Below are 25,933 nucleotides of genomic sequence, written 5' to 3'. Positions count from 1 at the left end.
AGGGGTTTCATAGCCATGGAAGCAAGAGAGAACCGTACCACTTAAGGATGACGTACTTGGAGAACAGAGGGACGAGCTGTGAAATGTGTCTGTACTGTACAGTTGCCTAAATATCCTGGGTGTTTAAGCACCCGATGTATTTATTGTATCTGTGAGAATTTCAGCTGGTACAGGGAACCTGAGGGGGGTTTTCATCAATTTTCATATCTGTTGATTAAATTATAAAGCAGACATGCTGTAAAATGAAAGTAATTTATGAAACCTGTAGCTTGGCCATTTGTTTGAGATGGTGAAATCATAACAAATATGCATACTCACGAATTTGTAGGTGCTTTCAGCAGAGAAGTATCATCTGTTCTTGAGCAGGAACAGGATGACAGGTTCGTGGTAGCAATTGTAGGGACTTAAAATGCAGATCATGCCAGAAGAAAAGATGTGCGCCGGAGCTGTGGTGCCCATGGGAGCCATTTTCTTCAGTGGGTCATTTTATTTTCTAATAATTGGACGCTATCATTGATTTGAGCTGCAAGCCACCTGGTATCTTACTTAAGCACCATGTTTACTGTATTAGACCACACAGTCTTGCTCATTTGGGCAGTCTCCTGAAAGTCAGCTGGTTAGCTTGTTTGAGAAAGCAACCCTTATAAAAAAAAATATATATATATGCGGCTGAGTGCTCACAAAAGACAATTCCTAGCCATTTTACGTAAATTGTGGGGCTCGAGTCATTCTTAGAATGGTTTCTGCCTACACAGAATTATGACTCTTGCTCTAATATAGTGATAATAAAACAAAACAAAAATTCCTCATCTTGAAGCTTCATGTGAAATTATTCTTTTTATCTTGGTTGAACAGTTTCTCCACTGACATTAGGCCTCTCCAGTTTATGTCCTTGCAAAGAGCTGTTTTTCTTAGGGTAGAATTAAGGATGTAAAAAAAAAAATCCTGAAATCAGTGGACTTTGTCACGGAAGCAAATGAACATTGCCTGACTTGATTTGGTCCAATAAATTACTAGCTTTTTGAAACCGTGATGATAGATGTGGAAAGTGATTAGCAAACTAATTAACAAGCCGTCATACTTATTAATCACAGAAACACTCAGTAAGTCACCAAAAGGTTGGCTTCATGTTGCCTATGAGAAACTGCACGGTATGGTTTTGAAAACATTTTTTTAATTGAAGAGTAGGATTAGGATGGACGAGCTGAGGCAGGGGATGGCTGCAGATCTCTCACAGCTGAGTGGTTCGAGAGCTGCAGTGGCAATCAGGCCCCCAGATTTATATGGATCTAAACAACTTCAGATATGGCCAAATGAAAACTTAATAATAAAAAGGAATTCAGCTGTGAAATGAACTTCAGAAATGAGGTAAGCCACAGTTTCCCTGCTTTAAGACCTTACTGCAGCAGTCACCTCTTTTTCTTTGTGTTAGAAATCCTTATTTATGGATTTAAAAGGTGGAGGCAAGAGTAGGTGACCCAAACTCACATATGGATTAGAGGATTTTCTCTTTTTTCCCTCCTCTTGCAGTAATTTCAGGAAATAGAAAGACATAATCTTTAAAGCATAATAAACATAAATATATTCCTTTTCCAGGTATTCTGTTCTGAGGGTTGTATTGCATGAAGCAGCATTTGGTCGTTGAAATAGAAACTGCTGTGAGTAAAACTAGAAGGAATCACTGGCTTTGTCGTGCATAACACAGAGCAAATGCCTTCTCGCAGTGTGCTGTGAAGTAAAAGAAATATAATTATCAAATTGTCTCCGTGTTTGCTGAGCTGAGATGCAGCGCTTACCTAATCCTACACTTGGTGCGACTCCTTCCTGTGGCTCCCGCAGGCTCTCAAGGTCAGTTGCATTCATTTGATGTTAATGGGCTTTGCAAACCAATGCAATCGATATCAGCTCACGCGCTTATCTACTGCCAAGGAGTTCCCCGTACGATTTCTATTCAATTTTACTTTTCCTGAGCTAGTTTAATGCAGAAACAATACATCTCGTAGAAAAACAGATGAGAAAAGAAACCATCACGGACTAATTTGCAGCGGTTATCTCCCTGTTATTTCCCATTCTGACAGCGTGCATCTGTTTAACGCTATGCACAGTACCCTTATATACAAAGAACAAAAACGGGCAGTCGATGCTGCCAGACCACTGCATGTTGGCCGTGTTCATTCTTCGAGTTACCTGGCAACTGCTGCAGATGGTCTTAATTAAAAGTGCCGTGAATCTTTTTAAAAAGAGGTTAATGGTCTCAAATACCAAACCCCCAAGTTCATTCTCTGGGCCTGACACTTGGCCAAATAGGCTAAGAGAGGACTAACTTTTAGAGGATATTATGCTCCAACTTGCATGGGCTTTGTCAAATAACCAAATCATACATTCGGTTTAATTTTTGTTTGCCAGCTTTACGCAACGTTGCTCTTCTGCAGCAAGCCGTTTCCTACAGAAGAGGCCTTCTTGGCTTGCAGTTTCATCTGCAAGAACTGAAAGAGTCGGATAGGATGGAGTAGGGGCTAAGGATGTTTCCCCTTGGAGGATTTGCTTGTATGCCTGTATGAACATACTACTGTAAAAGCTTCATTACAGGTCTTTATCATTTGTGCCTTAAAACAAGATATTTGACTCAAGGGTGCAGCTCGTACTAACGCTGTGCGTGGGCATTTGGTCACTGCTCGGAGGGAAATGTACCATCTGCTGAAGCAAAAACACTTCCTGCAGGTTTTCTTGATGGTCTCTCATGCATGTAATAACTCAGTCCAACTCTACTTAGTACAGCAGATCTAGTGGGATCTGCAGGTCGTAGCCTGTAGCAATCCTCCACATCCATGTAATTAAAAACTAAACATTTATATTGTCTGTAGTTTCTAGTCACAACGGAGGTGTTGTGTTTTCCCTTTCCCTGGTCTGTCATTTCTGGCAGTTTCTAAGAACCTCTCAGCCAACCTAATTAAATAATCAAGGCTTCTGCTTCCCTCTCCATAGCTTATTTTGGTGCATTTGTTCTCATTCCTTTATCCGTTATTTTCCAGAACTTAACAAAGCAGTAAAAACAGTAATTAGTGCTCTTTAATTGGTTATAAATAATAATATAACAGACTTACTGTCAAAATAACAACACAAAGCAATCTGCTCTTTGAGAATCTTTCAGGTTCCTAGCATTAAGGCGTTCAAAGTGGTAAATTATATTACAGTAATTAGCTTCAGAAAACACACACTGTCAATATATTTTATCCCGACGCCTGTCACAAGCTAAATGCACGTCTCTTTCAGGTCTGGTTGCTGGTCCTTATTCTCCTGCTGTATAGCACCGATTGAATCATCGCATCTTCCTGCTTTGTATTTGGACCACTTGCTGTGTACCCGACTCATAATCTGTTTTTCCTCAGCTTCGCGATCCCGGCACGACGTTATCAGTCCCGCCGCAGTGTTGCTAGCCCGTTTTCTTTGTCTGCAAAGGGACTTGTCTCCTGCAGCGGGTACATTATTAATGAAGCTGCTAAAGGGAAAAAAGCTGCCTGGCCGTGTAGGGCGGCAGAGGTACCTGGGGAAGGCAGACGGGGAAGTTCGGGGAGCCCCAGGCGGTTGGCACGGGGTGCAGATGGTAGGAAGGCACAGACAAGTGACCTCCAGGTTTCCCCCAAGATGATTTTCTGCCCAAGGGCAGGACAAAAGGGTGCTTTCCAACAGCAATGAGAGAATTAAAACAGATGGGTAGGGTATGCGACAGGAGCTCGTGGCAGTGAAGATTCACACTTCACAGATAGCGATAGTTTAGCATTTTTAATCTTGTTATTCTTGCTCAAGCCCTGGAAAATTGACAAAAATGTATTTTGGAATCTCCCCTTATTTACAAAATGAATAGAAAAGCGTCAGGGAAATGCACGTAACGTTGTTTTCCTGCATACTGGTTTAGATGCTGTGTAGCGTTAATGTGTTTTATTGACATCCAGCATTCTCTGTGATTCATAAGTAATGATGAGGTAATCTAGAGACGGGTCTCCTTCCACCCGCCCAAAAGTGACAAATACAACCTTTGGCAGAATCCTCAGCTTGCTCATTTGCCATAAAACCCTTGAGAAATCTCTCATGTACATGAGACACAGCTGCAACAAACAGCTACATTTCTTTCTTTTTTTTTTTTGGAAAGAATGACAGTGCTTGCTGAATTATTTAATGCTATAGGGATCTTATAAATTTATATATTGGTAAGGTGATAAGATTTGACATGTTTGAAGGTGTTTTTTTTAGTGTGAAAGCATATATGATAGCTTATCATGGTGTACTAGGAATAATAAAAAGAGGAGGGGGCTTTTTCCCCCCTTCATCGCTCCTGTTAGTGCTAACACTGACTCACTAGTCTTTTTGGCTTTTATATGGGGGCGAGGGGAACACAAGTCATCAGTAAGTGGTAGCTGAAGGCATAATCTAAGGTTTGAGCTGTTTCGTTTTTCTCAGCACGCTGATTCAGGAGGAAACGTGCCTCAGAGGGTTGGCTCAGCTCTTTGCTTTTCAGGGTAAGGTAGCCAGAGGTACCCTACTGCAGTGGGGTTTTATTCTCAGTACTGAAGCTAAGATTTTGTTGGCTCGATGTGAATATCCAGACTGTCTTGGCATGCTTTCCAAGGCTGCTTGAAGCCGCAGTCAGTGTCCTGACTCGTCCATGGAGGCATGCGCTGTCCTTTTCTCCCCCAGCCCTGGCAGCGTCTGGGCGTCAGTAGTGCCACAGGTATTTGCAGATATGCAGGTGCCTTGTTTTTTTAAAAAGGAAGTTATTTCTCTTTGGAATTTGTATACAAATATTTACTTGAGTTTTTTTTTTTTACAAAAGATTTTGTCAAACTGAGTGTGAGACGGTTGGATTTGAAATAACAGAAGAAATACTGACTCAAGGAGAGGGTGTGTGCTCTGTGGTGCTGACTGTGGCAGAATGCCCCCGGCACGCAAAAAGGAAAGACCTAGGAGGGCAGTTTCGACCCAATGGATTAGTATCACAGTATCACAGATTTCTAGGTTGGAAGAGACCTCAAGATCATTGAGTCCAACCTCCGACCTAACACTAAGTACTCCACTAAACCATATCGCTAAGCTCTACATCTAAACGTCTTTTAAAGACCTCCAGGGATGGTGACTCCACCACCTCCCTGGGCAGCCCGTTCCAATGCTTAATAACCCTTTCGGTAAAGAAGTACTTCCTAACATCCAACCTAAAACTCCCCTGGCGCAACTTTCGCCCATTCCCCCTCGTCCTGTCACCAGGCACGTAGGAGAACAGACCAACCCCCACCTCTCTACAGCCTCCTTTAAGGTACCTATAGAGAGCGATAAGGTCACCCCTGAGCCTCCTCTTCTCCAGGCTGAACAAGCCCAGCTCCCTCAGCCGCTCCTCGTAAGACTTGTTCTCCAGACCCCTCACCAGCCTCGTTGCCCTTCTCTGGACTCTCTCGAGCACGTCCATGTCCTTCCTGTAGCGAGGGGCCCAAAACTGAACACAGTACTCGAGGTGCGGCCTCACCAGAGCCGAGTACAGGGGCACAATCACCTCCCTAGCCCTGCTGGCCACACTGCTTCTTATACAGGCCAGGATGCCGTTGGCCTTCTTGGCCACCTGAGCACACTGCTGGCTCATATTCAGCTGCCTATCAACCAATACTCCCAGGTCCTTCTCGGCCAGGCAGCTTTCCAGCCACTCATCTCCCAGCCTGTAGCTCTGCTTGGGGTTGTTGCGCCCCAGGTGCAGGACCCGGCACTTGGCCTTGTTGAACTTCATACAGTTGGCCTCAGCCCATCGCTCCAGCCTATCCAGATCCTCCTGCAGAGCCTTCCTGCCCTCGAGCAGATCGACACACGCACCTAACTTGGTGTCATCTGCAAACTTACTGAGGGTGCACTGGACGCCCTCATCCAGATCATCAATAAAGATATTAAAGAGGACCGGCCCCAGTACCGAGCCCTGGGGGACACCACTAGTGACCGGCCTCCAACCAGATTTGACTCCATTCACCACAACTCTCTGAGCCCGGCTATCCAGCCAGTTTCTAACCCAGCGAAGCGTACGCCAGTCCAAGCCCCGAGCAGCCAGTTTCTTGAGGAGAATGTTGTGCGGAACTGTGTCAAAAGCCTTACTGAGGTCAAGGTAAACCACATCCACAGCCTTTCCCTCATCCACCAAGCGCGTCACTTGGTCATAGAAGGAGATCAGGTTCGTCAAGCAGGACCTGCCTTTCATAAACCCATGCTGAAAAAAACATAGTAAAACATCTCTGTATTTTTCACATAAAGGACTTTCTCAATGACGCTGTTATCGGGATGCTCAGTGCTGTGTATGTGCGCAGATGGGTTAACACAGGCAAAACCTAGTGAGCTGCGAGCATCAGAGGTGACTTGAGTGAGGTGGATGGAGACGTTCCCTCTTGGTGGGTTTGCTTTCCTCATGTTGTAGCACAGATCGCAGCATAGAGGACGTCGCTGAGAAATGCAAACGCCTCCTGAAGTGGACTCCTCGTTTCAAGTGTTGATTCCCTTTGCCCTCACCACACGCGTGCTGTGTCACCTAACCGCAGGTTTTATTTGCTTGTAAAATATGTCAGTTACCTAATAAAACTGCTCTAATGGGGTTGTACATCGGTTACGTGAGCTCCTCTTGCTAAAGGTTATGGAGCAGGGAAGTGTGTATATCCTTCGTGCCCACCCCACAGAAGTCTTGCTGAAACATATACCTGAGAGATGTCTCGGCAGCTAATTTTTGCAGTTGTGAACAGTCTGTGTATCACAGCTGGGTACTTATCTCATGGCTAACTGCGTCTGTAGCTCTTGCTTGGTTGTACTCACAAGCCCGTGAAACGGCCAGAGATGAGCAGTTTGTTATGTAAACGGGTTAGGCTGTAGCTGCAGGTGGATACTGAGCAATAAAAGGGGATTTAAGTTGCCAGCTTCTTCCCAGTGACCCTGTAGGTGGGCGTCTGGCGGTCTCTTTGGCGAGGGGCATTTTCTGCATCCTCGGCGCAGGGCGGTCACTGATGGGAAGGGACCAGCTGCCCTCTGCTGGGTGCTGCAAGAAGTAAGGAACTGCTCATTTGCACAGCTTCACATCGTGCTGGGAAATTACACAGCTAGCTGTAATCCACTTTCGCTAAGCTGTCCCAAAGCTCCCAAGTTGCTCTTCTGTGTTTCGTCATGCTGACTTTTTTGAAAAATGCATTCAACTCATTGAATGTGCTAACGAAAAAGAGGAGAAAAAAATAAAAGGCACCGGGTGCCTCCAGTGGAGTTTCAAACTTTCAAACACTTGTAAATCTGAAATGAAATCTGGGTATTTCCACGTTTCAGCTAGACGTATTGATGGCAATCTGAGACAGCACAGAAGGGTGAGTTTCGGAAGTGTTTCTGGATTGAGGAGCGTTGTGTGCTGCTGGAGGTACGAGCCTTGTACAAATGTATGCAGCAGAAACCAACCCAAAGGCGTGGGCACGGTGAGCTGTTGGTGTGAGTGGCAGGCATGTACTGCGTGCAGAGCTTGGTGAGATGCCACTGGGAACGACAGGCAGTCAAAAACTAAAAATCAGGTAAAAGAGGAAGACTGGCTTAAGGCTTGGGTAAATATTAAAATACTAAATATTATTAGTTGGAATCTGTTTTTTTAAGGGAAGGAGTTTTCCTTCAGGAGGCAGCCCATGCTGGTTCTCCTCTTCCAGCGGTGCTCCAGACTCAGATCCCAGTGGCTGAGATGGATTTGAGGTGAGGACAGAATTAGCTTTATACTGCACTCGTCAGATACAACCTAACAACAAAAGGAGTGTAATTTTTAAGGCCTGGCCCCACGGAAGGCAGCCCAGCTGGATATCCCGCTGTCAAGCGGGTTGAGCAGACAGCCGTGGCAGCAACTGAAGTTAAATAGCTATTTTAGTTCCCCCTTTACTAAAGTCAGTGAAATCACTGTTAAATGGCTTCTGTAACCTCTTTTCTTCCTCAGCCTTTCGCAAATGAGCATGGCCATGTTCGTTCTGCAGAAATCCCGGGGTGGAGCCCAGGACTCGTCCTGTCCTGTGGGTGCTCTGGCCGTGGTCGAGCCAAACCCAAGGACTTCCTACAACAGAGGCTGAGCATCTCCCTGCCTGACCTGCTGGGCACGGCGTGGAAGATGTGGCGCCTTAGAAGAGAAGAGAGAGCTTTAGCTGTGAAACATGGTGGATTGGGTCTCCTGAGTGTCCTAAGGGTGGTGGTGGAAGGCAGCTCCTTTCTTCACTGGATGCAGCTGCATGTCCCGAGTCCCTGCACCTCAGGGACCTGCGGTGGTTCCAGTTTCACCATAGATCTTCACAAAGGCGTGAAATCCCAGCGACGCTAAATGATAAACGTTTTCTTTTTTTTCCCTCTTGCATATTATTGGAGAAAAGCTATGAAGCAAGCGATGTAAAATGAATAGCTGGGGTCTGTGGCTAGCCATTGGACTTGCAAAGACTTGTTTTACATAGAAGATGGAAGAATCGGGGGCTTTTCTGAATGGATCTTACCTCTTCCTCATCTTCTAGCAGTGTTGTTTGTATTTAGTTTTAGTTCAGCTGATCTCAGAAGAGGTCTCCTAACCATCCAGTTAAAGCAGTGTCTGTAACATACTGCTAGGCTTGCCTGAACCGACGCGCACTGTTTGTGTGCTGCTGCACCTATAGGGCTAGATGCAGGAATCTGTGCAGTGGTCCGTAAAGATGCGAGACTGGTAATACCTTTATAGGATGAACGCTTGTCTGTGTGGGGATGATGGAGCATTTGCCAATAGCAGCACACGTGTTTCTTGTCTATACCTAGGGGAGGGTTGTTAATGATGCAGTCATTTCCTCCTCTTAGTTCCCAGGACAGAAGTTAATGACTAGCAAATAGCATCGCAGGGGAAAGTGAATGTAGCGTTCCTGCTCTGTGTGTGCCTGTTGGGAATCCCATATAAAGCTATTGTGTCAAGCTAATTTGATAAATACTTAAAGAAATTGGACATCAGGAAATTATGGTGTGTTTTTAATGCCTTTGCGGAATACAAAGTGAACTGTTTTTTCAGCAGGCAGTGGCCATTATTGAGAATCTCAGTAAAGGACTTGGGGAAACATAGGGCTTTTCTCGGCTGATGTTAACTGCTTCCCCTGCTCCCTGCTTTCACAGCAATAAAATACAAGCCTTAAAGGAGACTTCGCATGAGTATGCAGACAAAAGTCTGGATAGCACCCTCCCCTCCAAACCCTGCATTAGTAGCGGTCACCTACACCTGGAAGCTGAAGTTGCCCTTTCTGAAAATGTCAAACATTCTGGGCAATGACCTAGGCTCCTCTGTTTCAGGGTTTCGAAAATAACTTGCAGGGTAATTCACTTTTTCTTGGGGGGGGGGGGGGGGGGGGAGCGTGGGGAGGATGTTTTAGCAGTAGTGTGTTAAACTCAATTAAAGGAGCGATAGTCATAGTATCAGTTTGTGGTATATCATGAAAGACAGTCCACAAGAAGCATTATAGCAAACAGCCAATTAAAAAACCTAATTTTTCCTCTAAACATGTGCAAATGAATGCAACCAACTAATTGGTTTACAGCAACAATAACAAAATGAGAGATGTTTCTTCTCTCTCAGTTCCTATTTAATGGTGCTGTCATTTAAGTTTTCCATCCAAATGTCTGGAAAAAGATGAACCAGGCAGGGACTCCTGTGAATGCTTTATTGCCAGATGCTATTCCCATGAGGCTGGATTCATAATGCGGATTTTATGGCAATACAGGTCTTAGGGCAATTCAGATGTCTGGCAATTAAAGGTAAGGATTGCATGTGATCTGGGATATCTGCTAAATCCTCTGCCTTTATAAACCCGCTTTCTCTTCCTGAAGTTGGCTTATATGGGAAGAGTAATGTTTATGTTGGGTATTAGGCAAAGTTTGTTGCTATATGCCTATTTTATAACAGGCAAATGCACAGGGCAGGATTACAGATGTTCTTGGCTGTTAGGCTGAGTGTGCTTTGTAAACGTGCAGTTGAAAGAAAGAGTACTGGTTAAAAATGGATGCAGGAGAGCAGGACTGGGCTCTTCATCAAGCAGCAGACTTGAACTTGAATCGATGTTTTTGTGTCTGCTCTTCGCTCTGGTTTCTGGTGGTTGAACTAGAAGGAGCCAGGTCTCAGCATCTTGTCAAAGTTAATTGGGGGTGGGGAAATAAGCAACGCAACTGTTACTGAATTCTAGACACTGAGAAGGGAAAAATCATATGCAATGACATTTTTCATATTTACGAACACTTGAGTTAACACAACAAGCAAAGCCAAAACGTGTTTCTCAATCGGTTAGATTCCTTCTGTTCTCACATGGAAACAGAAAACATGCAAACACCACAATAAGTTGTTTAAAAGCAAATGCTCAGAGATGAGTAGAAAGCAGATGTTTGTAACTTCTCCAGTGTGACTGCAGTGTGTTTTCCAGGATTGTGGTGTTTCTTTTACTGCTAGGTACCATTTCACCAACAAATTACGATTGCAAGCCCTTTAGTCAGTGCCTTTTGTTCAGTGAGGATGCTTGTGAATAAATATATGCGGTATTAGTCCTACTCTGAAGCACACGTATTGCTCTACAGCAAGCATTTCCAGTGGCTTTCAGGTAATCTGTTACATCAACAAAACTGGGAAGTGTTTGCAGAGAAGGGAGGCTGAAAGCTGCCGATAGAATAACTTGCGACTGCTTCCAAGAAGTAGCTGAACAGGAAAATAGATTCAGGGGCAATAGATAGACCTTCGCTTTTTGTGGTTGTTGGACCCGATTCCTATTTGCTCCAGTGGGTTATAAAAAGCCTCTCTTTCTTTTTGCACCATCCAAGAGCCGCAGGTACCTCTGAACCACACAGCGAGCTGCTTGCGCTTCATCTGCTCTGTACTGGAAAGGAGAAGAAGGAGCCAACCCTGCTGGCATCTAAACCTATGGCTTCAGGGTTTTTTTTTTTTTCTCTAGATCAGACCACTGAGCCATTCCTTCTGGTTATTTAACCAATTTTATTTGAAGAAGAACACGTGAGTGCAAATATGATGGCTAGGCGTACTTGATGTTGGGAACTGTGCGTTTCTGTCGCTGTGGAGTTGTTTCACGTTGCTTTTGAAGGGGTAGCAACGTGTTAGTTAGGAATGCCTTACAGTTGCTGGCAACTGAGGTTTTGGGTACTCCTTTCCACTGTGAATCGTTTTGATCAGCACAAGGCTTGCTGTCCTCCTCGGGTACCTTCAGCACAGCTGCAGGCCTGCCATCTCCCCCAGCGCTTGGAGCAGACCAGGAGCTCTGTGGGCGATCCGGCCGTGGGATGGTTCCCCAGCTGTACTGAGCACTGCTGCCCTGTTTGGCATCTGCTCAGAGCAGGTTGGCTACGGTAAATCGGCATGGTTTTGTGATGGGGGGGAAAATGTCAGTGACAAATAAGCCGGGTCTGCATTCACATCGCTTGTCTGATCCAGCGCGGAGCTTTGCTGTGCTCAGTGTGAACGGCCAGAGGCAAAAGCAAAAAGGCTCCTGAACTTTGAAGAAACCTGTCTTTTAGTCCTTCAAAGGTTTTTTTTTTAATTATTATTTTTTATTCTTTCTAGAGCAGCTAGTCTTTTTAATGCCAAAACCATTGGCCATATGTATATATTTGGTTTTATATTCCTGGTGATAGTTTCCAAAAATAATAAATATTGAGCAGAAAAAATAAACTGCCTCAAGCATGCCTATCTCCCTGCAGAAAATAATTTGGGAACGTTTTTCATTATGCAGCAACGTATTCAGAAAATACCTTTGTGGCATGCTCCCTTTTGCTGTAAATAATTATTGATATTTCAGTCGCTGAGGTCCCGCTGTTTGCCTGTAGCTGTAGGGTATCATTTGTAATTTTCTGACAACAGGGGGCAGAATGAGTTTATGTTTTAAAGGAAGAAAAATCATTGTCAGAGAGGAGTCAATGACTTTTTTTTCCTAAATGTAAGCTTCATCTTATTGAAAGAGATAATACCAAGTACTTCTGCGTTTAAATCTGCTGTGCAGAACCTGTAGAGGTCTAAGCGTTTCAAGAGCTCAGTTGCTATCTTAGATCCTCTTTTATTAAGCAGATAAGGCAGTTAATCTATAAGTTTGTATTTATTTAGGTTGATTCAAAATCTTTTTTATTAACTGTTTATTTAATTTTAGCCACCCAATATGGCTCTGGCAAGCTCTCAGCATACTTCTGGCTGCCTTGACTGTCTAAAGAGACTTTTGGCAGGGTCCTAGGTCTGGGATTTGCACGCTTTTTCCATCCTAACAAGCATGCTTGAGGCGCCTAACCATACTTAGAAAATAAAAAAGGAACAAACTTCACTTAACCATGAAAGGAGTAGGAAGGGAATCTGTTGCTTCCATTATTACCTCTGCACGCCTTGGTCTAATTTTGACTTTGATGCTGAAGAAATGGCAACCTGACTTCTATTGCACTTAAAGGCACAAAAGCATCCTAAACTGTCTGTAATAATTACTTCATTTCTTTTAAAGAAGAAAAACAACTTTGAGGGTTTGGATGAAGTGTTTTTCAAATATTCGTGGTTATCTAACTAGGTAACACATGGCTTCCAGAACAGACTGGAATCCAACTTAATACGTTGTGAATCTTTTTATTTTTCTCCTAATGATTAGCCGCCTACTGTGTATTCAATGCTACTGGCCCGAGTTTCTTATTGATATGTAGGAGAACCATTACCTAGGGAAAATATTTGCAGGTCTCATCAGAGCTGCAAGTAACAGGTCAGTTACAGCTCAGTACCTAAGAGAGAGCGTACTCTTGAATTTTCTTAGTGTTGGACTTGGGTTTCCCGATGATGTTAGAGTCAGAGCACAGACGGCTTTGTTTTTAGCTGACCCGAACTGAATTATCAGTGGCACTGCTAAGCTGGTGGCTAAGGGCAACCTTCATTTAGAATACGACGTTGGAAACTCCATATACGTTCTTTATATGGAAATGTTTATACAGTGTAAACTTCTGCTTAGCAAAGCAACTCTTTTTCATCTGGACAGTCTCTCCATACAATGCATCATGCCAGACAATAGATGAAGTGTTTTAATGGTGGTAAGCAGTGTGCGTGCGTATGTATATACATATAAAAATATATATACGTATATTTATATATATATGTATACACACACACATGTGAAATGTCCTTTCATTTCCTGCCTTTTAAGGGGAGATTGTATCGTGGAGCTACCTACCACCAGTAGGACGTTTAGCTCCTGCACTTGAATGCCCAAGAACTCATTTTTTTGGAGACAGATTGTTTACATGTTACGAATGGGACAATCTATTCCTTACAAGTTGCAATTAAAATGCGCAGGTTTTGCTAGCGTTGCAAAAAATGAGTGGGATGTTGCTTGGGGAAATGGCGATAGCGTGTGCAGTAGCTGTTTAAAAGTACTGCTGCTCGTCATGAGCTCCTAAAGACAGCGGTCATCCAATGTATAAACTCGCCTGTTCTCTGCGTAGTGACAGAGACAGCTTTTCCTAAAATAAGTTTTACTGTTTCGAATGGCTGCAAATAGAAATTGCAGACATCTTTGTCTACAGATGTGATCAAAAAGTCTTTCCTAAAACTACTTGTTGTGCGGTGCTTTTGGGGATGAAAGGAAGACTGAGACGGCACAACAGAATGTGCTTTCTGTAACATCTATAATTGCGATGTCTATGATTTAGTGTAGATTATGTTCCAGTACTGCCTAGCGAGGAGGAAGTACAGATGGAAGCAGCTGCTTCCCCTGCCCACCGCCTGCAGTGCCCAGGCCTGGGCCCTTTCTTCGTCCCACAGTAAGAAAGCATCGAGGGGTGCGAAACAAGGATGGGCCTAAGCCTTTTATGCCTGCTTAAGGATTTCCTTGAGCAGGAATCACAGAATCATAGAATGGCCTGGGTTGAAAAGGACCTTAAAGATCACCTAGTTTCAACCTGCCTCCTCTGGACAGGGTTGCCAACCACTAGAGCAGGCTGCCCGGAGCCGCATCCAGCCTGGCCTTGAATGCCTCCAGGGATGGGGCATCCACACCCTCCTTGGGCAACCCCTTCCAGTGCCTCACCACCCTCTGAGTGAAAAACTTTCTCCTCATTTCCAACCTGAATCTCCCCTGTCTTAGTTTAAAACCATTCCCCCTTGTCCTATCGCTACCAACACAAGCAAACAGCCGTTCCCCCTCCTGTTTATACGCTCCCTTCAAGTACTGGAAGGCCGCAATGAGGTCTCCCCAGAGCCTTCTCTTCTCCAAGCTAAACAAGCCCAGTTCCCTCCCTGCAGTTTCTGCATAGGAGAGGTGCTCCAGCCCTCTGACCATCTTAGTGACCCTCCTCTGGACTTGTTCCAAGAGCTCCACATCCTTCTTGTGCTGGGGGCCGCAGGCCTGCACGCAGTACTCCAGGTGGGGTCTCACAAGGGCAGAGCAGAGGGGGACAATCACCTCCCTCTCCCTGCTGGCCACCCCTTTTTTAATGCAGCCCAGGACTGCTTCTAACAGCAAGTTCGGTAGCTGAAATGATGGCAGGCAAGCAAGGTCACGCTGGCTATTTAGTGCGTATGGAAGAGTTGCCTTGTCTCCCAGTTCTTCAGCTTCCAGGCCAATATTAACTTTGTCCTGGAAGTGTTCTCTTATTTTGTCTTGTTTTATTGATGCTCTTATTGGCATGGTAATTCAAAATAAACGTGGCTTACGGATATCTGCTGTAGGTACTGCATTGTAAGTGTAAATAGTTAGTGTTGGTTCTGTGGAGCTGTGGTCATTAACTTCTACCCCTGTTATTGTACATTCAGCTCTGAGTGTTTTTAATTCAAAAACAATACTACATGAAAAACTTGTTTTAGAGCATTAATTTGTCACTAAATATTAACTGACCTAGCTGTGAATTTTGAACGTATGCCATTCCAAACGCTTCCAAAATGCAGTGTGTATTTTTGCTTTTGAAATAGAAATGCCAAGTGCAACTAGAGGAAACGGATGGTTTTATTTTTAGCTGCTCGGTGCTTCTTCTCACAAGCTTCCTCCTGAGAAAGACTAGAGAAGTTCTCAGCAACCTTTAGCAGAGACAGGAATGATACTGTGTGAGAGAAGCTTCTATGTTTGCTGTTGATCTCTTACCTATGGCATTACCTTATGTTGGGCTAATACTAAAAATAAATAAAAACTTTGCCGACAGTCACAGGTGAAGTCAATAACCCACAGTTTGGGTACCACCTGGTTTTGTATTTGTGCATTTTTGATGAATCCACCATTGGTACTCTGTTGTGGGCATGGAGTGGCCGTGGTACCCGTCTTTCTGGGTAGCAGGGACAGACAAGTGTCTTCCAGTGACATGGGAAGGAAAAAAAGGGGCATTGCTGTGCATAACTGAGAAAAATTAGTTAAGTCATTAAGAAATCTTTCCTGAAGTTCTGTCTGAACTTCATTGTTACTGATTTTCCACCTCCATGCCCATGTGTTAAGCAAGTTTTTACCTTCTTCAGGGCTTGCATGCAATTTCGGTAGTTGCTTCCTTGGTCGGCTTGCAGTGGCACGTACGAAGATACAACTACATGCCTGGGTTTTATCAGAAAATAGGTTGAGATTCAAGAACAACTTATTAGGGGAGAGAGAACTCACTATGTGGGCAAACTGGGTAGGCTGAAGGGGGCTCCGGGATGGTACTGGGGCATTTCCAGAGTTTTGTTCATCAGCTTCTGACCAGCTGTCACAGCACTCTCATGAAAGGGGATTCTCTTGTGAAGGTATTCCTAGAATTCTTTCACAGTCCATAGGTGGTATATTCTATGCACTTAGTGTTCCCCTGGAATATGGAGGGTGCTTGCCATTTCTCTTGGACGCCACTGAATTGAACTTGCTCTTGCTCGTGGGAGGTATGGACCTCACCGTTTTCGTTTTGACCTTCAAAAAGTCAGTATTCAAAAAAATGAGAGGCAAAAATAGTCTGTTTCAGTGGCCTAATATGGGCACATACACTACTCATTCACCAAAATAAGTGGTAAATTCCAGTTAAAGCAAGCACCTGTTTCTCTGTCCCTTCAGCGCCGGGCTGGCTTTCTGCTGTTTTTATTCCTTTCCCACTGTGTGGAGGGCCTGACTGTATAAATAGGGGCTGCCAAGAAAAACAGCCTACAAAAGGTATTAATGCTCTTCTCCACAAGCTATCGGCCCCTCGAATAAGCCTCATTAGGAACACGCAACGCAACCCAGGAGCAGTAACGGAGGGGAGCAGAAGCATGTACGTGGGTTTGCGTTAGGTGCATCTCCCGGGGGGGTCAGGGAGCAGCCAGGGACCCGCGGGCTCTGGGCGCGAGGTGAACGGGAGCGCTATGTAAGGCAAAGTCCTCGCGGTCGCCCTGCTGGCGAGGGGAGCTGGCTCGCCTTGGAGCTCGACCAGCCTTCAACGTAAGCTGCAGCACGCGAGTGCAGTGGGGGAAAAAACGCGCTGCCTCTGCCAGGTCTCCTGCTGCAGCGAAAGGAATATTCCCCCCCCCTCCTGTGCCCTGCTCCGTGCTCTATCTTTTTAACAGCTTCATTTCCTTTCTTTTCAGCAGATCTCTCGGTGAAATGCTTTCCATCAGTTCAGGCTATTTTTATCCCCTTATCACAGCTAAATAGTTCCCTGGCTGTGCTGCCGGGGCTGGTGTGCCCGTGGTGGGCAGTGGGTACGGGCACGTGGGAGGGCAGGGGCAGGGCAGGGTGCTGCTTTCGGCAGCTTCCGATAACGCCAAACCAGCTCCCACCTCGGCAGGATGGTGCTGTGCAAATAAAAACAAGGCCCAGACCCCCCCACAAATCTACCAGTTTTTACAGATTTTTTTTTTCCCCTGCAGTTAGTGTGCGGAGATGATGCCTCTTATCAAAGCACATGGAAGGACAAGATTGGAGCAGAGTGGGTGGAGGCTGTGGTGTGGACTTTTTTTTACCTACAGATTCTGATGTTTATTCTGACAAAATGAGTATAAACAGGTGGGGACCAAAAATCCTATGCTGTGCACAGCAGGAGTGTGCAAGCTCCGGTACCTGTTATTTAAGCGTTTCCAAGCACGTGATCTACGCTTGCCAATTCACGTGATATTTGTTATGATGAGTGTATTCGAACTTGGTCTTTCCAGTCCCATTATTTTCAGGGTTTTTCCATGCACAGGGAAAGTAATTATTTCACCACATCCCTTTTGGGAGGACTTTCTACCAAGACTCCCTGGGAGCACTTGTTCTGCTTTCTTACTGAGGCTGACTGAATTTTTAATCCCTTGGAAATTGTATAGGTGTGTGGAGGAGGGAATTCCATAGGTGTCTCTGCACCTCACTGAAACTATTGGTTCACTGTCTAGAAAGCTTTTTGCAGGAAATGAGATCGCGTTCCCTAGGTTTTATGCAAACTCAATACGTTAAGCAGTAGCAGAGCAGATAGTGAATTAAGAAAATGCATATGATATGTCAAACTGCTATGTAAAGGGAAGAAAATATATGTTCACTATTGGAATTTCTTCCCCAAAAGCTCCCTTTTACTGTTAAGGCTTAAGTTGAAATGGAAATGCAGTAGCTGTACGACTCTCACGCATTACATTTATTTTGTAGTAAAGGCATTTTACTCACTTCTGTTACTGTTCGTCCTTAGGTTGTTTCTTGTATACGCTATATTAATTTCTTAATTTACATATTAACAACATTGTTAATTTACATAGAAGATAACTCAAGAAATGCTAACTGGTAAGTTAGCAAGTCTTTCTTTATATTGATATATAAAATCAAGTCAGTCCACGTGTACGTGTGTATATTGCTCAGTTTGCCAGCTTAGAAATTATCCTTGCACGCTGCCCAGACACCCGGCAGCTGTAAATGGTCGTGTTCTTCCCTCTCCTGTAGCACATCTCCGCTGTGATGCAGTCCCACCACAGAGAAAGGATGCTGAAGTTCACAAATTTTGTCATCAATGTGCACGCAGTGAGCAATCTGTGTGTCAGGTATAGTGTGGGATTTTTGCTTGTAGGGCATCCAGTCACTGGAGAAGAGAAGAAGGCCACCAGCTCCTTCCACAACTTCGGCAGGCATTCTTTACAAAAAATTTGTTAACAGAAGTCTGAGCCTTGCAGTGGCAGCAAGCGTGGAGTTCTGTTGCTTCTATATTCCTTAAGGCAGGAGCAAGCTTTTTAGGTTTCCCTGGTTGTTTAAAAGACTTGGCTTGAAGTGAATGTAGTCTTCTATGTAATACACAGTCAGAAATCTGGAATTAGAAATCCAGCCTCTGTTGTGCTTTAAGTCAGTCCCATGATTATTCAGCCAATCTTGTTTGTCTTTTTTTTTTTTTTTTCCCCTTTCTAACCAATTGAAAAATAGATGGGGCAAATGCTTTTCAGAACATGCCTGGGAACTTTCTGTGAGCTGACAGGTATATCAAATTTGGCATTAAATGCTGTCTGTGAAAAATGAGTTTTCAAACAAAAAGGCGTGAGTCTGAGGGAGATGGCAGCAGGCAGAAGTGAAGTTGTGAATCTGACAGAAGTTAATTTGATTGTTGTGGTATTTGAAGGTCACTTGAAATAATTTGGCTGCGGGTGGAGTTTCTCTTGGGAAAAAGTGGAAATCAGCTATCTGGTGTATGTTAACTTCAGGGAGAATATTGTTGTTCAGCAAAATGTGCTTGTGTTTGCCTTGTAGTGGGATGCTCCTTGGTGATCATAGCTGAATGTTTCCATATTTAAATGGCAACTTCTGTTTTATTACTATCTTAATTCTAATTTGATGTTAGCTTTGTAATTGTTAGGTCTTTAACCTGACTAGGGAGCTGGAGCGGTGTTACCGTAGTTCTTCTGTTTTCAGGGTTCAGCCCAACCTATTGCCACAGCACGAAGAACTCTGCTCCTCTTTGTTTTTTCTTTCTTCCCTTCTCTTCATGCCTTTGAGTTATATCAAGCTCCTACTATTAAAAATAAAGGCTTAAAGTTCACCCTTATCCTTGCAATATTGTCATATCCATTTTGTGCTTTATCTATTGGATTTTTAAGAATAGGTTTCACTTACTAATTTTGTCTTCTATTCTTCCAGATATAATAGCATGTATTACTTGGCTTGACATCATGAAATAATGATGATTATCTAAAAATAACTCTTCAGTGGTATTCTCTAGGTATCGCTTCTTTGCCTTTAGGCATACTAGCATTTGGTGTGAGTTTAAGTTGTCTGTTTTTTTTGGTTTGGTTGGTTTTTTTTTTGCATTCCAGTACACTAAATGTATTAATATATTAAAAATGCAAGCTGTCCTGGCATGTTTTTGATTGCAATGGGATTATGGCTTTGAAGGAGTGTTACTTGTAATATATTACCCTGCTGTAATTGGCAGTTGCTATTACTAATAAGTGTTTGTAAGAGGATCCTCATTCTGTAGTGTCATGTTCTATTCACAAAATCTCTGCAGGTAGGTTGGGGTCAGATCTGTTTCTCCTATTGATCTCTTTCTAGCAGAAGTACAGCTGAAGAAAACAAAGACTTCCTTGTCTCTGCTGCCTCTTAAAACTGCTTTGGCAACTCAAAGCTTTTATTCCAAATCCTAAAGCAGATCCTGCTTATATGGTTCTTTGATCAAGCGTGTAGGATGTTACGGATCCTTAAAATCTATGATGCTCAATAGCAAGAAACCACAGCGGGGCTTCCTGCTCAGATTGCTTTTAATAATGGTAAGGATTCCTTAAGCCTAAAATCCGAAGTTTATGTTGTGACATAGTGTGTTGAATGGCATAACTAAAGCGGGTTGGGTTGGGTTTGTGAAGAAGACCAGTGCTTTTCTGCACAACCATGATTAGAAGAATCTGCTTTCTTTGTGATTTCTTCTGAGAAAAAAGAAGTTTTGTGTGTGGACAGAGATGGGTTGAATTGAGACTGGGTTAGAAAATTAGATCCAAGAACTCTAGGAAAACTGTGAAGAAACTTGCTGTCATGCCTCAGTCAGCATAGAACCATCTTTTCAAAACGCCTCTGATATGCATCTTTGTTATTTGGCAAAATTACACCATGTATCATTTTCTTCATCTGAATTTGCCTAGGTTCCATCACCGTGGGTAAAATAGCTTTTTAGGAAGGAGGCAAGGTTTGTATTGATGCAGGTGTACGGTGAAGTTGAAAGGGATATGCTTGCTTGTGATGTCTTTGCGGCAGGCAGAACGTACTTTCAAAGCAAAGAGAAGAAACCCCTCAAAACCTGTCAGCACAAAGCAAGTCCAGAATGATCTTGAAGTGCGTCAGTGGGCAACTCAGCATATAACGTATTGTACTTGTTTACCTACAGAGCCCCAGTGGAGCACACCCTCTTCAGAAAACACTAGCAACAGGTCAGTGTTAGTGTCATTATTCTGTCTAGATAAATCTGTGTGCTTTTACACCGTGGATGATGCCATTTAGCATTATTGAATTCTGTTACAGGAATACGGGGTAAAGGTGGACGGCATTCAAATGAATCAGCAGATTTCATGAATCAGGAGTGTTACTCATGGTGACAGTGATCAAATCAAAGTCAGTGATCAAATAAGATTATTGCATACATGGTAAATAAGGTTTTTTAAAATACTGAGTTACTTGTTCATTTTAAATAATATCCTAATATAGGAGCTGAACAGGTGCTGTAACTTGGTATTTGTTTCCAAATAATGGTGAACGTGAAGTTTCTAGAGGCAGATGTATGCGGATGGGAATGCCAGACCGTACTTTCTGGATGAACAAAGGTGGGCGCAGTGACTTCAGAAACTTGATATTTCTTACCAAAGGCAAGAAGGAAAGGTGGTGTGAGTGTAGGTAGGTCCATCGTAGCTTCAGTTCTACACAGTCTCTTTAGTCGGGTGGCTAGTGTGGAGAAGCGACAAGCAGTAACAGATCTTATACAACTAGCTTATGGGTCAGATATTTGAGCTGTTTTAATTGAGAAATTCCTTTTTCAATCCATCCAAAATGTTAGGTAATACAGTAGGCCTCGTGGAAAAATAGTAATAATTAGAGCCTTAACTCTCACTTTTGAAAGAAGCAAAGAGATGATTTTGCCCAGTTCACAGAGTGAGAAGAAAAGGAGGTCAACTCCCAGTTGAATACTGCTATCGAGATGTCCAGTTCTCTTGAGTACAGCGAATGTTTTATTCTAAACCAACAGTATCATAATTTTTCACCTACGTGATGAAGCTTCCTTTGCTTTCCTTGTGTCTAACATGTTGCTTCTCCTCGCTTCCCTTATTTTCACCCGTACAAGGAAGGGATGTGTGCCATGACTTCTGCACTAGCCCGGCGTTTCCTTCTGTTGCCATTGAGAAGGTGGCAAGGACCAGTGCTGCGCGGGGGGGAGCATCACAGAGGGCTGGGGTTGGAGTTGAATGCTAGATCCGGCTGCTTTCTCTTCCATCAGAGATTTTTGGAGCAAGCACTGCGTTTCAGAGATTGTGTCCTTGTAATGAAGGAACGGGAAGGGAACGTGTTCTACTCCGCATCTCCTGTCAGTTCAAGTCGTACCCAACACACAGATTCACAGATTCACAGATTCACAGATTTCTCTAGGTTGGAAGAGACCTCAAGATCATCGAGTCCAACCTCCGACCTAACACTAAGTACTCCACTAAACCATATCCCTAAGCTCTACATCTAAACGTCTTTTAAAGACCTCCAGGGATGGTGACTCCACCACCTCCCTGGGCAGCCCGTTCCAATGCTTAATAACCCTTTCGGTAAAGAAGTACTTCCTAACATCCAACCTAAAACTCCCCTGTCGCAACTTTCGCCCATTCCCCCTCGTCCTGTCACTAGGCACGTGGGAGAATAGACCAACCCCCACCTCTCTACAGCCTCCTTTCAGGTAACTGTAGAGAGCGATGAGGTCGCCCCTGAGCCTCCTCTTCTCCAGGCTGAACAAGCCCAGCTCCCTCAGCCGCTCCTCGTACGACTTGTTCTCCAGACACCCCTCACAAGCTTGGTCGCCCTTCTCTGGACTCGCTCGAGCACGTCCATGTCCTTCCTGTAGCGAGGGGCCCAAAACTGAACACAGTGCTCGAGGTGCGGCCTCACCAGAGCCGAGTACAGGGGCACAATCACTTCCCTCGACCTGCTGGCCACACTGCTTCTTATACAGGCCAGGATGCCGTTGGCCTTCTTGGCCACCTGGGCACACTGCTGGCTCATATTCAGCCGACTATCCACCAATACTCCCAGGTCCTTCTCGGCCAGGCAGCTTTCCAGCCACTCATCTCCACACGCGTCGGCTGGGCTCATGCCATGGGGGAGATTGCAAACAGGCCAGAGTGGGAAGAAAAGTGACAAACATGGAGGTGTCATGAACTTAAAAACATAAATATTTATGAGCCTGATGGGAATCTGGATGTTTTTTATTCCCTGAAGGAAAACTTCAGAAAGGTAAGCTTGATTTTTTATTCCGCACACCCTAGAAATTTGGGATGGAAGAGAAGACGACATGGTCTTTTGTTCCATCCTGGTTTCTGCTCTCACTTGATGGATCAACCTCCACAGGACTGCAAATTCCTTCAAAATTCAAATTTTATAGCAAAACTAATCATCCAGCCTCTGGACTGGTTGTGATTGTTCCTGTTAAGCCTTAGCCTAACATAAATGATCTTAAAGCTCAAAACACCTAGAAAGTCTTTATCCTTTTTAGCATGTGACTGCATTCTTAGGCTAGGAGCTGAATTAAAGAACATTCCTAACCAGGTCAGAAAATGAGATTTCACTACCGAAGTGGTTGGAAGTAAATAAAGTGGGGCCTTTCAGGTACTACTTGACATTTCTTCAAGACTTGAAACTACTCTGACCTCTTGATCAAAAGATGCAGTGCTGCAATCATCGAGGTCATTACAGAGAAAGGTAAGAGGGCTGCTTAAGAGTCTGCGTAACCAGGCTTCATCACATTAGTCCATGATTCAGGCTGAGTGTGTGCTGCAAAGAGATGACAGCAGGCACTTCAGAGCAGGAAATGAAGAGAAAACACTCTCAGCTTCGCTGCTGTATTGACTGCTCCCCTCTATCTTTTAAGCAGGACAGATCAATTTTACAGAAATGTGAACTAACCATTGAATGGGCTTCATCTGTAGAATTTCAGATATTAAAGGACTTCCCTTTACACTGAGTGCTGTATTGTCACCCTCACCCTGAGAGAAATCAAAGCTGATTTTGAAATGCTGTTGTGTTGGGTGCGTGTAGAGATCGGCCCCGGTTCAATTTTGCTGACCTTCCAGTATCAGTGGGATTCTTTCCATCAGATTACTAAAGCTTTGCTTCTGTTTTTATCTTTTTTACTGACACTGTCTGATCCTTGGATGCTTTGTCATGTAGACTAGTTTGTATTTGACACCACAAGGAATTCTCTGTATCTGCTATTTGACCTTAAAGTATTACTAGAGGGAGTTGGTAAAACTTCTACGTCGACTTCCCAAATGCATTCTACATCTTGAAGTGGTCACTTGCATTTTAACACGACTAAACATGCCAAGCTGAAGGGCAGTAAGGATCGGATCAATAAGTAAAGCTGCGGTGGATCTGCATATTTGTTTTTCCTTTAATTTTTACTTCAGCATTAATCCTACTCTAAAACTAATTATGACAGTGCTTTTAGCTAATGGAGGCTAACAATTACCGACTTTATCACTGTTTTGCACTAGCACATGTCTCTTACCTAGAGCATAAAAAGCGGATGACGCTTGTCTGGAAGAAAGCTGGTGTTATTTGTCTGTGGAGTATCAATTAAAGCAAACGTTTCCGTGTGCCTCTTCGAGTGGGGGAGTGCTGAGGATGAAGAGAACAGGGTTCAGCTTTACCCGTGTGCCATACGGAGCCTTAATTCCACCTCGGAAATCTAAACAAATGGTGGTACAGCCACTGCTTTTCATAGGAAGCAGGAGATGGTTAGCTTACTCGTCTAATGAGGAAGATTGCCTAGTGCGTGAGGGAGTCTGGTTTGGATCTCCTCCTTCCTCCTGTCCTTCTGGCAGGGCCTAACAGCAGTCAGACAGCCTTCAGGACAGGATTACCTCAGCCTTTTCTCTTGTGTAGCCTTGTAAAGCAAACGGACAAAAAAAAAAAAAAAAAGAAAACCCTCAGCATTCGCTGGCACAAGAGCTTGCTGCCTCCCCTCCAGGTGAGTGCCAGAGCCAGCAGACAGTCGAGTCACCGCTACCTTTCGCCCAAAGCCGATGTAGTCATTTTGTGCAAAATGAAAGGCTGTCAACAGGGATGATGGAAGAGGAGCCGCCTCGGCCTGGCGTAAGAGCTGGTGGTTGCAACATCCAGCAGGTTTGTGCAAGGCTTCAGCCCAAATAACAGCTTGGGATGAAGCCAGAGCAGGATTTGAACCACGATGCTGCCATGCGGTCCAAAACCACCACTGCCTCGTTTTTCATTTCTAGATTTGCCATGGAAAACATGTTTTTTACTCTATGCTGTTTAGTACATTCAATTGAAACTTACAGTTAGGGGTAGTTTAACCAAAATTAGGTTTTAATGATTAATTTATTGGCTAAAAAAAAAAAATCCCACAACTCTGATAATCGGAATTTTCCAGTGATCGTAAAGTGAAATATTTGTGGTAGCAAGTAGGGCTGTACAATGACTGAACGATCCAGTTTTCAGCGCTGGTGTATTTGTAAATTTTCTGTTATCAGAAAATCTGCATAAGTCAGTCTGTGGTGTGGAAGAGCCGGGCTTGGTTGGTGCACGGCTTTATGGGCTCGTCTGGGACCGTGAGCTGGGGCTTTAGGAGCTCAGGGGTGTCCTGACAGCTCCCCCACAAAGAGGGTCCTTAGACACTTGCAGGTATGGTCTGCAGTGATCTGCTGTGACAGGGCCACATCTGCCTGTGAGCTTGGCAACTCCGTTCTTTCACTTTCTATTAAAAAAAAAAAGGCCAAAAAATTTTTTATAAACAGAAAATCCTATAATCCTATTGTAAATAGAGCATATTATATTATATATATTATATATATATATTATAGAGCATATTATATAGAGCATATATTACATAAATTAGTGCATCAGGGTGTTCTTAGCTTCTTAGTACTACAGAAAAGAATATTAGATTAACGGGAAAATGTCTGCCTCTACCTGACTTGATATAATTACTATTTAACGTGAGTAGGAGCCAAAGTCTGGTATTTCAAGACCAACCTTTTTATTTTTAAGCAAAAAATATCTATTTATAAGTTACATAATTATCTACTAGGTACTTTATTCATATCTAGCTGTCCTATTGACTGTTTTATTAATAAAATGAGTAGTATGGTCATTGAGCTATTACATTGCCAGCGACTGATGTGTGGCCTGAGCAAGCTTTCCTGCAGCTTCTAAGGCACCTGGAAAGTGGGGAGAGCCTCTGAACAGAACCACGTGAAAGAGACCTTTATTCAGGCGCCCTACATGCTAATGTTTCGTGGTCAGTGTATACCGGTGGGGAACTTAAAGTGCTGCTCTTCTGCTAAGTGATGTTATGTCGTGAAAACCCTCGTGTTCCCTTACTGTCCAAAGGGAGTAGTAGAGGACTTAAATAAATGTACTGTAGTTTAAAAACAAACAAACAAAAAAACAACAAAAAAAAACACAAAAAAAACCTGATCCTCGAGTATGTGCTTTCAACACTTCTAATTAACAACTCTCATTTAATTTGGCAATATATTTAGCAATGTTTAACCTCAAATACAATTTAACAAGACAGATGCAAACGAGAGCAATGGGACAAACAAAGTTGAAGTTCCTGGCTGCTGTCAGTGCATTTGTTTTGCAAAATGGGTCCCTCAGCCTGGTTTCCTTCACAGTGTCCCGAGAAGACCTTGCTCTAGTTTTTTAAAAGCGTCGGTATGTGTTCTGCCTGTGATTTGTGCAAGTATTTCCATTAAAGTTAATCAATCAACACCGAATAACAAATGCTTTTACCATGAATGGAAGCGGTTGGG

General features: G+C 43.7%; 2 protein-coding genes across 8 annotated transcripts in view; one reads left to right on the top strand and one right to left on the bottom strand.

Annotated features, from left to right (window-relative positions):
• Positions 1-22,224, bottom strand: part of LOC308195293 (uncharacterized protein) — an 82,410-nt gene extending 60,186 nt beyond the window's left edge. Inside the window, exon 1 of the mRNA XM_080592413.1 lies at positions 21,498-22,224. The gene's annotated coding sequence lies outside the window, so the exon portion shown is untranslated. The remainder of the gene's footprint in view (positions 1-21,497) is intronic.
• NAV2 (neuron navigator 2) overlaps positions 1-25,933 on the top strand; it is a 431,840-nt gene that overhangs the window by 104,034 nt on the left and 301,873 nt on the right. For 3 of the 7 annotated variants that reach the window (XM_080592410.1, XM_080592409.1, XM_080592390.1), the window contains one exon: positions 1,597-1,848. The exons of the other annotated variants lie outside the window; for them this stretch is intronic. The gene's annotated coding sequence lies outside the window, so the exon portion shown is untranslated. The remainder of the gene's footprint in view (positions 1-1,596; positions 1,849-25,933) is intronic. 7 annotated transcript variants of the gene reach the window in all.

The sequence above is a fragment of the Anser brachyrhynchus genome, assembly GCF_964034855.1.
Source record: "Anser brachyrhynchus genome assembly, chromosome: 5".
Lineage (NCBI taxonomy): Eukaryota > Metazoa > Chordata > Aves > Anseriformes > Anatidae > Anser > Anser brachyrhynchus.
Note: the sequence above shows the minus strand (reverse complement) of the source record. Positions and strands in the feature narration are given on the sequence as shown.